The sequence below is a fragment of the Lissotriton helveticus genome, chromosome 2_1, assembly GCF_964261635.1.
Source record: "Lissotriton helveticus chromosome 2_1, aLisHel1.1, whole genome shotgun sequence".
Taxonomy (NCBI): Eukaryota; Metazoa; Chordata; class Amphibia; order Caudata; family Salamandridae; genus Lissotriton; species Lissotriton helveticus.
Genome location: NC_136059.1, coordinates 1,997,670,629 through 1,997,687,412, shown reverse-complemented (window position 1 = coordinate 1,997,687,412; position 16,784 = coordinate 1,997,670,629).

Here is a 16,784-nt window from a genome sequence, read left to right as displayed (position 1 = left end):
AGCATGCCTTTATAGCAGGCAGTAAACTGCTATCCATGGGCTTAACAAACGATAGCAGTGGATACAAATAACCCCACATCTGATATTGAAGCAGCTACAATGAAAATACACTCTTATACAGTCATGTGGAAAATGTAGTAAATGGGTGCTTCACTGAACCATAACCCTGCTACCTTGGGGATACCCTGTAGGGAATGATGGGAAACCATACCCAACAGAATACCAGAATACACCAGCAAACATAATCAACCAACTTCTTATATAGGTTGAGTTATTTTATTACAAACAGAACAAAGTGATTTTAACAATAAATATAAAATGAAAACCAAGTGTGAATGATTATACAAAATATGTTCGACAAAGATGCAATGAAATGTTCGTACAAACAGATTTCGTCTAGAGAGGCACAATAAAATGCATAATCGACATATTTGTACACAATTAAAGGCTCCTAAAAGGAGACACTTTCCCAGGTGATGAATAAAGTTGGTGGTTACTTGTTAAAGAGATATGGGTGGTAAGTAAGATGTTTGGCGCAAGTAGACAACCTGCATAAAGAAAGGCACAGCCAACATGTGTTTTGTCAAGAGTGACATTTTCAAGGCTTTAATCCACTGATGGACAAATCAAGACAAAGAATGTTTTGTTTGAAAAATGTTTTCCCTCAAAATATTTATAAGGGAGAAGCATATATGGTTCCCGTAAGGTACTCAGCGTGTTTATAAAGTGAGGAAAGTAGAGGGTGACTTGCAGTAACAAACCCACATCTGTAGTAGTTCCCGTCCAGCAAGAAAAAATGCCATTGTAGACTACTATTTATGTCGTGGATGAATCACATTAAGCGGTAGTGCCAGAGTACCTTATTTTTAAATCTATGATGTGACAAAACCCCTTTTACTATGGCAGTGTGAGTGAATTCTACTGACTTCACTCATGTAAAGTTCTGTTGTGATGTGAAACCCAGAACATGGCACTGGCATCCAGTTTGTGTGCAGTACTTGTGAATACATGGGTAGCTCATGTATGGTAGTAGGACTCAGTGTGTTGTATGGGTCTGAGTGCTGATGTCAGTTGGATTCCTTTGGGATGCCCCTGGCTTAGCATGGCACAATTGGATGATTAGGACAACTTCTCTCAAAAAGTGTAAGCGTTAGCCTGGATTCCAGTCACTGAAGTAAGGAGAGTAGTGAAAGGCTTCCCTTTAGAAATTCCATGAGAGCCTCCCTGGTACTGCTATTTGGTAAATGGAAGAAGCAACAGGTGGACGGAAACGTTGAGAACGTTTCTAGGCCAGGCCCGCCCTTTTGTTGGTCTCTGATTTCTGCTTCCAGAATGTATATTTTAGATACTACAGCCTGGAGCCAGTCTTATTGCTATGTGGAAAAGTAAATTTTGCCATGTTCTGTGTCCCTACGTGTCCTCCATCTTATGTTATGTGTGCATGATTAATATGCATATGTATTCCCCATGTTCGATTTAAGATGCAATTATAGTTGTGTCCATCTCTAGTATGCCAGTTTCCAGTTCTCGTGAATACTACGAATATTAGGCCTATGTAAAGTTACGTTGCCACGTTTCTCAGTGTGCACGTTATTTCATTGTAAAGTCCCCGTTTTCTAGGCCTCAAATGGGCCCGGACACCAGATTCAGCTTCTGTCTCCTGAACCCTCGCTGAGGAGCGATACAGCCCCCACCTGTATCCTCGACCCTTCACTTACTTCCTGCCTCACAGTGCCCGGCTCAGCCTGGCTCTGCCTCTGAGTCTGCCAAGAGTATGTTATGATTCTAGTTATCAGTCCAGCCCTCCTTCTCTGCATTCCTAAGCTACTGAATCGCATCAATAGTTTCCGTCATCGTCTAGCCTTTACGTCTCCATGTAAGAGAAATACTATATTTATGGTCATTTAATATTCCTCAACACGCACTACATGTAGAATAATGCATGCATCAGTCTTAGAGTCTGTTAGCCTTTACCCCGATAACTTTTGGATTCTATCAACATGTTCTCTAAACATCAGATACTAGATATTGTTTAGGCACATGTCGCCCTGACTCTCCAGACTTCAGTCTCTGCTCCTAGCACAGAGTTCATAGCCCCCAGCTTCTCCTAGTAACACGTCATTGTCAGTTTGCGCGCACCATTAGGTTAGAGGTCCCGGCTCCTTAGGTAGCCCCCTCCATGTTTCCGCCCCATTAATGACATATTCTGTTACGTTTACATCACATGTCTATGTATACGCCTTGTTACACCCACTTTCACCCTTATCTTTCGCGACTGCTATTGACCACACCCACTGCTCCGCCTATTGTATTCACTGTAATGCAACTGTTTTAGTATATATGCTTGTGTACTGTTATTAAAGTTAGCGCGCTCATCCCAGATCCAGCCCCGGCAGCTGCCGGGCCCTGTCATCCTATTCCTGTGCAGGTTGTCCTGTTCCTGTCCTTTATGCTGTATTAAACCTGCAAACTCCTACTACCTCGAATCTTGACTCTTATTTATTGAGCTATCTGTTATTCATTTATCCATTCAAAAATAGAGGTATTATTTATTTATTTACCACATAATGGCGCCCGAACAGGGACTTGCCCTTTCCCCACGCGCCGGTGAAGCCACGCCGGCCCCCTGACCCTCTGCAGCCGTGACGGAACTCTTCTGCGCACCGGCAGATATTTCTGCTTCAAGTATCCCTCAGGCCCACGGAGGAGACGGAGGTGGCGGTCCAGCATCCAGACGAGGCGGTGGAGGAACGCGGCGAGTCCCGACCAGAGCCCAAGCCGAGAGTCCAAGGTCCGAGGTATCCGGAGGCCCACCCGTAACAGAAGTCCGAAGTTCGTCCGTCCGGCGTCGAAGCAGTCCAGTCCAGTCCGAGGCCTTCCGTTCTTGCTGCCCGGTGAGTACCATTGCTGGGGTAGTATCTAGACAGGGTCAATCTAATTGACTCTGGTCCGTGGGTTGGTGGTACACAGACCCAAAACGAAGTGTCCACTTTGGTGGATGCGGGTCCTAACGTGTCTCTTTATGAGACCGGTGAGTTTCGTACTGTTTTAGCAGTACATCTAGTTTCTGTTCTAGTCAGTTCTGTTTCTCGAGAAAATTCATGTATTCTGTTTTCAGTATTCCAGGTAGTATTCTGTTCGAACTGTTATTTTAAATGTTTTTCATGTATTGTAATGTCGTGGTATGAATGTGGAGTAATTATCGTGTTCATTGTGTATTGTAATTGCGTATTGTGTCTAGGTTATAGTTCAGTCATGCCCTTATTTTCTAAACTACGTCAGTTAAAAACCAGAAAAGGTCTGCTAGAAGCAGCAGTTCCTGTCCCGCCTAGGGACAGTCCAGGTCATTTTATGTATCAAAAGCATGGCATAAGTGCCATATTATATCTAGATTTATGGGTAGAGTATACCAAACAGTTAGAGGAAAAGTATAGATGGCCCGTATCAGGTACGTGGGATGCCGAGTGCATCATGCGAGTAGAAGAAACATTATGGAAAAAGAAAGCCAGACAGTCACAGAAAGATGCCATCGAGTTATGGCGCAAAGAATCTCATAAGAGAACCGAAAAAGAAATCAGAAAGTCAGAATTAAGTAGAGAATCTTTAGAACGAGCCCAAGAAAGGGAATTAATCGAGATAGGTGAACGAGTCAAAACCGAACAGTCAGACAGACAGAGGCATGCCCTTATTAAGGGTATGTATCCTCTTCTTGCCGAGGGCTTGCCAAAAGCGACCCCGGAGGCATCCAGTAATTTTCCGCCACCATTAGTTCCGACTAAGCTACGTCACAAACCGACCGCAGCTGATATTTTCATCTCGTCCTATTTGGACGACACAGTCCCGGAATATGCAAATCCTGTTCCGCCAGTCCCTGTAAATCAGGCAATTCCTGCTCCCCCAGACACCGGGGCACCCTTTGCAGTACCCGCTACGGTACCCCCGGTCCAGCCTACATTACAATTTCCCACCGCACCGGTACGACGAGTATCAGTCGACGATTCCGGTTTAGGGGCCGCAGGAGGAGGTCCTCCTGGTACCCCGCCACCACACCAACGTAGAACGTTGGCCGAGTTACATGAATGTGCGTTACAGCGTACGCCCAAATATAAGTCCGTTGCAGATATCCGACGAGCTCTTACTGAATGCCGCTATGATCCAGTTGCAGGTGATGATAGTACAGTTATATATTCCATCCGTGTAAGACGGGTGACCGGGTATTTGGATACCCTACCGGATATGAAAGGAGATCTAGACAGAATATATCGTTTCATCCGTACAGGGGATGATCCAGAAAGTATTGGCGAAGCTATGTCTCAAAGGAAAGCTGAGATCCAGCTCATGATATTAAAGTTTCTGATTAATTGTCTAATAAGAGAACAAGACTACCCGACTAAAGATCCGGCCGAAATGAGAATCCTGACAAGGTGGAGTGATAATATAGCCGAGGGTAAGCACAAGACTATCAGTAGTATAGAGAGTATGTACAAGAAAATTCGTAAAGAAATACTAAAGTTACACGAACAACGTAAAGCAGCACAAGTAAGCGAGAAAGAAAATGACTCTACCGAAGAGGTAGACGACGAGAATCCCACTAGAATAGCGTATGTAGGAAAATCTAGATTTCCAGATCGCCATTTATGCCTAGAACACAAGACAGTTTTTCATCATCCAGCACCAGAACAAGGTTCTCTAGAACAAGTATTTCAAGCTACCGATCACATTTTGAAGTCACGAATCGGTTATAGTGAATTAAGTACTATGCATGAACAAGAACTAGTCCGATCAGCAGTCCGATGGATTACTGATTCTACCACTTTTCCAGACGAAATAGTGGCACAAATGTTTCTGAAATTGCCCCCAGCCGAGCAACGACTGGTGGGTATGTATATGGTCCAGCACCTCATTACTCTGTATGAGGGTCAACATTCTGATCCAGGTCCGTTACATGATGTCCTGAACGAGTTACTCCAGTATAGGTGGAAAGGTCTAGGTACCGATTTAATTAGTGTCATTCTAGAACAGCGCCACAAATATAGAACGTTTTTGAACCCGCATTTTGTTCATGTCTCACCCCCAGAAAGTAAACCCTTTTACATAGATAGACAGAACCCGTTACGAGAAGTACACCCAGTCAGGACAACAGATGGTGAAATGCAACGAGTGTTTGTTTACACCCCGATTACAAAGATGGAACTCTTAGAGATGAAGAAATTAATTCCTTGTCACGACAAAGATCCAGTAGGGTTCCACCGAGAATTAAAAGACATGCTCCGTATGGGAGAATACACGTATCCAGATATTATTAAAATGTTAAAGGTCCTGTTGCCCGCAGGGGTATACGAGAAACTCAAGGAAAAAGAATGGGAGGTGGGAGAGAAAAAGATCGATTGGGCAGTTCTCGAAGCTGAAGATAAGATACGAGTACCAGGTACCGGTCTAGGAGAGAAATGTAAAGAATTACCAGAACTGTTAATACAAGTTTTGCCAAGGTTATTAGCCACTAAAAAGGAAGACTGGGATGCAATCTCAGCCTGTAAACAGAAACAAGACGAAGACACTAGTGATTTTTATTCTAGATTTGAGAAATGTTTTATTATAAACAGTGGCCTCAAGACGAGTAGTGAGTCATACCCTCATCTTTTTGTTACTAAATTAGTCGAGAATTCAAGTCCACAAGTTAAGAATCGAGTTTTGAAAGTCGAAAGTACCTGGCAAGCTAATACTCCGTCCCAGATGTTACAGATGCTTCAATACCACCAGAATAGAATCAGAGAAGAGCAAGATCACGAGAGAAAACGTATGAAAGACACGAAAATGAAAGTACTAGTTGCACAATCTGTTCCTCAAGACAGTCAGAAGAGGGGTACGAATCAAGCCAGTCATTCTGCAGTTCCCGTTAAAGGGACATGCAATTATTGTAAACAGCCAGGTCATTATATAAACGAGTGTGCAGTTCTGAAACATAATATAGCTACTGGTAAAACTAAAGAAAGACCACGTCCGCCTAGACAAGAACAAGTTTCACAGACTTCTCAGCCACAGAATGCACAACAGACAGTTCCAGCACCGCAGCCTATTGCTGCAACACAGCATGTTACACAGCAGATGTATCAGTATGCTCAGACAGAGTATCCAGAGTATCAGCCATATTCATGAAACAGCCTAGAGAGGGAGGTAGGCTTGCCTCTCATCGAGATACCTGTAGATCAAGAGGGTCCCTATGTTCATAGTCAAGTACTAGGGAAAGACAGAAAGTTTTTGATTGATACAGGGGCAAGTAGGACGACTATAAGTCACGCCGAAGTTCCAGGGGCTCCGCTCTCAGGCTCTAGAAATGTTTCCCTTGGTTTTTCAGGAAAGCCTATTGTAAACGAGATATCTAAGCCAGTTACTCTAGAAGTAGGTCCATTGTCCCGCACTACTGATCTGTTACTTACGAAGTCATGTCCAGAAAATCTGTTAGGTATTAAAACACTGAAAGAATTAGGTGCAGTTATTTGCTGCTCCCCAGAGGGAATACGATTGTTCCTACGTGACTTCAAGGGTCACTATGTATTACGAGATTTTGATCCGAGATTGTCCAATGTTCCGCAGCATCTATGGGCGCAAGGTCCAACTGATGTTGGTTATATGCAAATCACACCCCATCGTGTGACTCTCAAGCCAGGTGTAGTCCTGCCACGAATCAGACAGTACAGATTACCACCTGAGGCTGTAGCAGCCTTATCCAAAATCATTGACGAGCTTATCGCTCAAGGAGTAATTGTAGAAACTGACTCCAATGTATGTAATTCTCCGATCATTCCAGTCATGAAACGTACTGATCCAAATGCACCCCCAGTATATCGATTAGTGATTGACCTTCGAGAACTCAATAAATGTGTTATTCCCCAGTACCCAGTTGTCCCAGATATTTCATCCCTATTGACAGCCATTGATTCTGAAGCCACATTTTTTACAGTCATAGACCTCAAGAACGCGTTTTTCAGTGTCCCCATTCATCCAGACAGCCAGTTTCTTTTCGGATTTTGTTTAAATGGAAGGAGCTATAAGTTCACACGAGCTCCTCAAGGTTTCACAGAAAGTCCTAGTATTTACAGTCAAGCACTTAAGAGACAACTAGACAACATTCACATGCCAACTGACACTGCCCTGCTCCAGTATGTCGATGATCTACTGATCACAGCCCGTTCTGAACGTGCTTGCGAGCGAGCATCCCTTACAGTCTTGTATTTCCTTGCCGAGATGGGGCACAAGGTGTCCCCTTCTAAGCTTCAATTCTGTGTCCAGCAAGTGATCTATTTAGGCCACTTGCTGTCCAAGAGGGGTAGATAGTAAGAGGAAGGGGTCCCAGTGTATCACGGGGATTTGTTTGGATAAATAAAACACAATTACTAGAAAAACAATTGTTTAGATCCACACGGTTTTATTCACAGTGGGATGTAGTATAATGTACAACTAATATAATGCAATAAACTGTATTAAGCGTCATACAGTGCCCCACGAGGGAGAGGAACGTGATGGTGAGGGAGTCGTGAAGTGAAGGGATCATGTGACAATAAAATCAGTTGTCATGTGACAGTAAAATCAGTTGTTTAGGCATTTACTCATGCCACCAATGGGGTAGCAACAACTTGTATATCACATAGTAAATCATTCACATAAAGGCATACGACACCAAGTACAGCAAATATACAATTGTTGGTGTGAGGTCGCCACAATACAGAACAAACAGTCGACGTTTCGACCCTCTTGTAGCTGCAGGATAATTTAACCTTGCTGTAGGGTCTTCATCAGGACCATGGTGGGGGAGTGGGGGCAAAGGACCTAATAGGGGTATAATGAATTCCAATTAGAGGGTTGGAATTAACCTCTATATTGAACACACAGGTAGAAAAAGCCAAAATGACTGAAACATCGTGCAGATAAGCACATTACATTGTTTACAAGCTACTTCATGCTTACGCAATTAATGGTAGGTTAATTACTAACGCTGGGGAAAGGGCAGATGCGTGTCGCTACACCAGTACATGCAAACAAAGATACCCGATTGGGCTGGAGGGTGGGTCATCACCGCACGGACTTAATTGTGCGTCCCTCCAACGAGAGATCAAGAGATGACTGATACGAGCGGGAGCCATTAACACTCAAACTGGAGGTGAGATAGAGGAATTATGGCCTGTGGTAGAGCGAGCGATGGCATTGACTAACATTGTGAACGCGTCTACAACATAGGAGGTGTGTGACGAGCACCGTGAGTTTAGTTTATAATAATGGTGAACATGCGAGATTAGCTGCCATTCAAGGGTCAACACGGGGATTTAACTCATAATGGCAAAACGGGAATGTCCGTATACAGCTTACCAACAGTCCGCGTGCAGTAGGATCTTGGGCGGAAACTCAGGTAATTAAAAACAAATTGAAGAATAATAATACCGCATCTGAAAGAGGGAGCGAGTCATAATGTAATATCAAGCATAAAATTGTGGCGAGGCAGGAGCGGGCACCATAGAAAAACGGCTAAGTGGCTTACCGATTGCACACGCTATGTAACTTGGGCGCGGTCGGGCACACAGTCGTGGTTGTCAGACTTCAAAGAATTGAAGGATGGGTCTGAGGGAGGTAAAATAGGGGATAGCGATTCAGGCTACGGGGCAGCTCAAAAATACAGACTAATTTACTCATTATGCGAGCCGTGTAGCTTACCGATATCCTGGCGGCATGGGGATTGTCCGCGATCGGTCGTTTCAAGAGTCGATTATTTAAAGACTTCCTGACTCGGGATTGATCTGAGGGAATTAAGAATGAGGGATAATGAGTAATACTGGTCTTAACAACGAGCAGGGAGCGGCTCTCAGAGACAGAATCACTTACTTGATAAAGTATGACAGCTCTGTGCGCGAGTTGCGGTTGGAATGCCGCGCTTCCTATTGTGCTATGGGAGTCATAGCGACAGGTCACGTGGTGGCCACAGGGAGGAATGAAGCTAGTAAAAAGACCACTGGGTCAGGCATGGTCGTTGTGACCGCAGGAGGGTCGAGTAATACAATAGCAATTTACATAAGAGATACATTGTATAATGGAGAAAAAAATAATGATAATTGAGTGGAAGACTGACTATGAAAACCTACGGGTGAGACCCCACTATTTACAGATAATCTCGCATTATTGTGTGATTCGCCCTGATTGCCATTAATGTGGTTATTGGAGCGTACCTCTCAGACATGAGGGTAAAAGCTCGGCATATCATTGAATCACAGGTATTGCAATGGCGTAGCTACGTATCACAATGGTAAGGCTACATTTCTAAACAAAGGCGAATTGGCCAGGACATCAAACAATACGATTATTAGAGCGTACCTCTCACACATGAGGGTAAAGGCTCTACATACAGTGAAACCACAAGTATTGCAATTGCTCAACAGTGCATGGCAGATGATGGGGGCACAGTGTAGACCAGAGTAGAGGGTAGAATAATAAAAAATTATTTTATGGTAAAATGGCCAGTTGGGAGAATGAGCTATCGGATTCATTGAGACCAGTTTCAATGGAGTTGAAAAAGTGCATCCATTTTAATTCTCGTGTGTTGAGAATGTCCGAGATATTGCCACCACGTGGTCCAAGTGTTATTTTTTCAATGATCAACCATCGTAAGCTCTCTGGTGGGTGTTTATTCAACTTGAAATGTTCCGCAAGGGGAGCACCTTCAACCTCACAGCGAATACGACTCATGTGTTGCAGTATACGTGCTTTGATTTTTTGCTGGGTCTGCCCAATGTAGATCTTCTGGCATGGGCATAAAATAGCATAGATGACATTGCTAGTGTTGCAATTGCTGAAGCATTTCAATTTGACAGTTAGATGAAGATAGGTAAAGTCTTTGGTCTGTATCGTTGAGTCACAGGCCTTACAATGCCCACATTTGGAGTGACCCATTACCGGTGGTAGATTCCATAGAGTGTTGATCGTTGGGTGGCATTCTGGCGGTAGAAAAGAATTCACGACATGGTCCCTGATGCATTTAGCTTTCTTGAAAGCATGGAGTGGTGTCATTGGTTGGCTGATCTCGTCCGAGACCAGGTGCCAATGTTTGTTGAGAATTTTTTTGATGGTGTTGCTTCTCGTGTTAAAAGTCGTGACACACACAATGCGGTTCTCCTGATCATCCGTTCTATGTTTAGGCACTAGTAATTCCTCTCTAGGGTAGAACCAAGCCCGTTTGCGGGCTTTTTTGATCAAGCGTCTGGGGTAGCCTCGGCTCAGCAATCGATTGGACAAATCCTGGGATTCTGAGAAGTAATCCTCTTTGGTGGAACAATTTCGACGTATCCTCAGGAATTGCCCGAAGGGCAGGTTGTCACGAAGGGCTCGTGGATGATGGCTGGTATATGCCAATAAGGAATTCCTCTCCGCAGGTTTGCGAAATAGTTTGGTGAGGAGTTTGCCAGACTCATGATAGATTGTGACATCCAAAAAATCAATGGAGTGATTGTCTGATGAGATTGTGAATTTGATGTGCTGAGATTGTTCATTGAGCCAGGCGAAAAAATCATTAAGTTGGTCTAGGCTCCCATTCCAGATCAAGAGGATGTCATCTATATACCTCATCCAGAGACCAACTTGGTCTCTGAATGGGTTGAGTTGACTTAGAACAGTATCCTCTTCGAATGCTGCCATATATAAAATGGCTACGTCAGGAGCGAAGGGAGCGCCCATCGCAACTCCGGAGGTTTGTAGGTAAAAATTAGTGTCAAAAAGGAAAAAATTTCGGGTCATTGCAATTTTCAGTAGAGCTACAATGAACTCTGATGGTACTTGGGCAGGTGCTGGACGTTTGTTCAGACAGCGGGCAATCACCGTGAGGGCTTCCTGTTGAGGGATGCAGGTGTAAAGGGAGACGACATCACAGGTGGCTAGTCTTTGATGGGATGAGTCAAATGAGATGCTCTCAATTATATTAATGGTGTGCATAGTATCCCGGATATATGAAGGAGTGGCTTCTGCTAGAGGTTTGATGAAAAAGTCAATGTACTTTCCCAATGGTTCCAGAAGGGATCCGCAGCCAGAAACAATCGGCCGGCCCGGTGGACTTGACATGCTTTTGTGCAGTTTGGGTAACGTATAAATAGTTGCCAGACGTGGGTGTTTGTTGTTAAGGAACTGGAACTCGTTCTCTGACAAAAAGCCCATATCCAAACCTTCTTGGGTGATTTCGAGGATCTCGGAAGCAATTGATCGAGTAGGGTCCGACCTCAATATTTGATAGCAGTTTGTGTCCTGTAGTTGACGTAGAACCTCTGATTTATATGCAGATTTATCCTGTATCACTATGGCACCGCCTTTGTCGGCCGGCTTAATCACGACTTGAGTGTTATTGGCCAGTGTCCGTAATGCTGTTTTCTCGGATTTGCTGATGTTATACCGAACAAAAGTTTTGTCCTGTAGAGCCCGCTGTACATCACGCCAAACAACCATTTCATAAGCTAGAATTTGATTGGACATCGTGCTGGCATATGGAACAAAAGTGGATGGTGGTCGTAAGCCTGTAACAGATGTTTTTGATTGTGTGACGGAGTTCCGGAAAAAGTACTTTAGTCGGATTTTCCTGAAAAATTTGAATAGCTCTGTTTTTACCAAGAAATGGTCAGGATTGTATGTAGGGACATATGATAATCCCTTACTGAGTACTTGAATTTCCGTATTGCTGAGTGGTTGCTTGGAGATGTTGATAATAGGATTAAGAGTTTCAGGTTGTCTCGAGGGATCTACCAGCGGTATGTCTTGTTCCGAGTCACCCTCTCGCCGTGCGGTTCTGCTTGGAATTGGACTTGTTTGGATGGTTGTCCTCGTCCTCCATTCCAGTTGGCCTGGTTCTGCTGGGAACCACGTTGATTCTGACCGCGGGGCCATGAATTGCCTCTCCCTCGTGGGGGTCGCCAAGACCCTCGGCCTTGTCCTAAAAAAGGAGGAAAAAGCTGAGGTGGGTAGTTGTAATCAAAATACGGATATTGATGGCTTGGACCTGCGGATTCCGGCTCTCCCTCAGAACTATAGGACGAATCTGAAAAGGTAGGGTAATTCCGTCTACCTCTAAAGTTGCCCCGGCCTCTGTTGGTAAAGCGGCCTTGGGTATCCTGTTGGTAATAATCTGTATTGTGGCGACCTCACACCAACAATTGTATATTTGCTGTACTTGGTGTCGTATGCCTTTATGTGAATGATTTACTATGTGATATACAAGTTGTTGCTACCCCATTGGTGGCATGAGTAAATGCCTAAACAACTGATTTTACTGTCACATGACAACTGATTTTATTGTCACATGATCCCTTCACTTCACGACTCCCTCACCATCACGTTCCTCTCCCTCGTGGGGCACTGTATGACGCTTAATACAGTTTATTGCATTATATTAGTTGTACATTATACTACATCCCACTGTGAATAAAACCGTGTGGATCTAAACAATTGTTTTTCTAGTAATTGTGTTTTATTTATCCAAACAAATCCCCGTGATACACTGGGACCCCTTCCTCTTACTATCTAGTTCAACCCAGGTCCCAGTGACTACCAATGGGTAAACCCCCCCCGTGCATAAACTAGTCCAAGAGGGGTAGGCAGTTGACATCAGACCGTATCCAGTTAATAGCGAGTCTTCCTCAGCCCAAGACCCAGAAGGAGGTACGTGCTTTTATCGGCCTCACTTCTTACTGCAGACAATGGATTCCTCAGTATGCATTTCTAGCCAAGCCACTGATGCAGTTAACGACACAGGAGGCAGCCGTATCGACTGTCCTCCCTTGCACATCTGAACATACACTTAGTTTCAATGAGTTAAAGAAAGCTCTATGCCAAGCTCCAGTTCTAGCTACACCGAACTACAGTAAGCCTTTTACACTTTTCGTCACTGAACGTGAAGGTACAGCATTATCTGTTCTCACACAAGATCAAGCAGGACAATACAAGCCCTGTGCTTATTTTTCGAGCACACTAGATCCTGTAGCCCAGGCTCTGCCTGCGTGCCTCAAGTCAGTTGCAGCCACAGCTCTAGCTATCAGACAAAGTGATTCCATAGTATTAGGGCATTCCTTGACAGTACAAGTTCCACACTCTGTGGAAGTTCTTTTAAACCGAACACAGACTCAGCACTTGACAATTGCACGTTTAACAGGTTATGAATTGACACTGTTCCAGCCACACATAGAAATCAGACGCTGCAACGTTCTAAATCCTGCAACACTGTTACCATCAGTTAATTCAAATTCTGCCACACACGACTGTGTGGAAGTAGTTAACATTATGACAAAGGCAAGACAAGATCTGACAGACATTCCATTACCAGATCCCGACCTGACACTTTATGTGGATGGTTCATGTATGAGAACAAGTACAGGAGAATTAGTAGCCGCGTATGCAGTGACTACAGACACTGAAGTTATAGAAACACACCGTATTGACACCCTGTCTGCTCAAGCAGCAGAGCTAGTTGCTCTGACTCAAGCCTGCATACACGCTAAGAACCTGAAAGTTAATGTTTACACAGATTCACGTTACGCATTTGGAGTCGTAAACACCACTTCGGAGTGCTCTGGCAGGAGAGAGGTTTCATGACTTCTCATGGAACCAAGATTCAGCATGGTCTCCTTATTCAAGCTCTGTTAGATGCCATACACTTACCGACATCTATTGCTATCATGAAGTGCAAAGCACATACGAAAGTTACTGACACTATTTCCCAAGGTAATGATCTAGCAGATCGCACAGCCAAGCTTACAGCTCAGACACCAGACATTCCAGTTAATAAGACACCGACACACACTCCAGATCTGACTACCTGTATGACAGTTAAGGACCCCACTCAAGATGTCATAGATATCCAGTTACATGCTACTCCCGATGAAATCAAGAAATGGTCCGAACAAGGGGGGGTCCAGACAGATCAGGGATGGGTAACGAAGGGTAAAGCCACATGGTTTCTCCCCGATTCTATGGTTCAAGTCATTATCAATACCGCACATAGTCCAGCACATTTAGGAGAAAAAGCTATGTTAGATAGTATCCAGAACATTTGGTTCAACAAGCATTTACGAGCTGCAGCCAAGCAGAAAGTCCGTACCTGTATGATATGTTGCCAGTTTAATCCAGGTAAAAGTGTCCCGGTGGAACAAGGTGGATTCCAGCCCCCTGACCACCCTTTTGAAGTCCTCCAAATTGATTATATTCAGATGGAGCGATGTCGAGGTTTCAAGTATGTCCTCGTAGTTGTATGCGCTTTGTCCAGGTGGACAGAGGCATATCCAGTCCCAGATTACACAGCCACGACCACTGCCAAGCAGTTGGTTCGTGAATTCTTCCCCCGCTACGGACTCCCTAGAGTCGTATATTCTGATAACGGCCAACCATTCTCATCTGAGCTTATGAAACACATTTCCCTGTTGTTAGGGTACCAGTGGAAGTTCCATTGTGTACGCCATCCTGAAGCAGCCGGTCTCGTAGAGAGACATAATCAGACCCTGAAAATTCGAATTGCAAAAGTATGTAAAGAGAAAGGTGTAGACTGGCTAGTAGCTCTGCCAGTTGCTTTGTTTTATATGCGCATGGTCGCACATTCCAGATCAGGTTTGTCCCCGTACGAGGTCGTATTCGGCCACCCCCCTAACATGTGGGGTACACCTAGACCTCGAAGTATTACCGATGTTTCAAGTAATATGCTGACAGATTACCTAGCTTCCTTGATGTCTGCCCTCAACTCTTGTCGTTCACAGGTTGCTGCCGCATTTCCAGACAATACCGAGGTGGCACCGCATGAAATCGTTCCCGGATGCATGGTTCTTGTGAGGAACTTTGATCGTTCAAGTCCGCTGGAGCCTCGCTGGAAAGAACCCAAACAGGTCCTCCTGGCCACCCGTACTGCCGTCAAGCTGGAAGGCAGGAAGGGCTGGGTCCATTTGTCACATGTGAAAAGATTTTTTGGATTGAAGTCTGTTACCAAGAACATTTCCGAGGATTTGAAAGACTGCCAAAGTACTATTCTTAAGGACTGTCCCGCAAAAGACTATGATACGACTCCCTCCCTGTTAGAGAAAACTCCGCAGCAGGAGTATAAGAAGAAATTGAGGTCTAGTAAAATAAGTCAGCCAGTTTGATTGTCTAAGTCCTCCCCTAGGTGAAACGGTTAGACCGGTTTCTGACATGTATAAAATAGACCCCCATAGTGAGAGAGTTAGTCAAAACTCAATCCGATGTATCGTTTTTCTAAGTTTCATATTGTTTTTCAGCCTTATGCTTACCTGCACAGGTTATGCATTTTATTTGTATTTTCCAGCTCCTCATGTAAATACGTCTTCTATTGCTACAGTAGAGCATACGTTTAGTGATCTGCCTCCTCATGAACTCTCTTATCGTCTTGCTATGCGTAATAATTCCTTCATCCGCATGTTACATTATTCACACCAGACCAGCAATGCCACTAATTGTTGGGTGTGTGGTCGACTCCCCCCTTTCCAGACACCGAAGGGAGTTCTGCCACTCTTTCCTTATCCATTTTCACATAATGGTTCGTGTGGAGCATGGTCCACGTTAACGTCGTCCTCAAATGATATGTCTTTTCTTAACAGTACATGTTTTCCAGACAAGAAAGGTCTTCCCCACAGAACAGGGTTAGATCTAGAGAATGAAGTTTATAACTTAGGTAATTATTCTTCGAATTTCATGGTCCTGAATGTTCAGTCTGATTCTACTCCCGACTTACCTGCTATGTCAGTACTACCAGTCAAAGGTGAATTATGTGTCCGAAAGAATGGTTCCGTACATGTAGGACATAGTGATTGTACTACTATTATCAAGTATAGTGACAGTAGGAAATCTATTTTCAAAGCTTCACGTCATTCCTATTTTGTTTGTGGTCAAACCGCATATGTTCGTCTGCCCCTCGATTGGGAGGGAACCTGTTACATTGCCTTCCTACTGCCACCAGTTTTTCTAGCCCCACCTGACTATCATAGGAATTCCCACCTAGTACATACTAGACACAAGAGAGATCTCCCGATTGTCGATTATACTGAAACTGCTCTAGAGCAATACATAGATATCAATAAAGGTGTCTTCCCCTACTTAGGTACTGTCGTGAATAGTAAACTGATACGTAGATTAACCAGAACCCTTGAAGCAGTAGTGATTGAGACTACTTCTGCTCTAAGTAACTTAACCGAAGAACAATCCTTTATGAGAATTGTCGTGCTCCAGAATCGTCTCGTCCTTGACGTCATACTGGCCGATAGGGGCGGGGCCTGTAGAGTCATCGGATCTAGTTGCTGCATTTTCATTCCTAATAACGCGCCGTCTGTTTATTCAGCTATAACCAGACTCCATAAAATTGCCCATATGTTACACCAAAATCCAGGCACCTGGACATGGTCCGGTTGGTTCTGGAATATAATTTCCGCCTGGGGATGGAAAGTATTGTCTTTTCTAGGTATTGCAGTAGCGATCATATTCAGTTGCTGCCTCTGTTTACAATGTGGCCCCGCGATTTGCGGCATTTATGCTACCTCTTGTATTCCTAGTCCCAAGTCCCGTTCTAAATCCCGTTCCAAGAAAATTCGAGACGAGCAAATGATACTGTATGAAATGATAGATGGTATCATGAATATTGATGTTTCCTGATGGAAACGTAGTGACAAGGAGGGAATGTGGAAAAGTAAATTTTGCCATGTTCTGTGTCCCTACGTGTCCTCCATCTTATGTTATGTGTGCATGATTAATATGCATATGTATTCCCCATG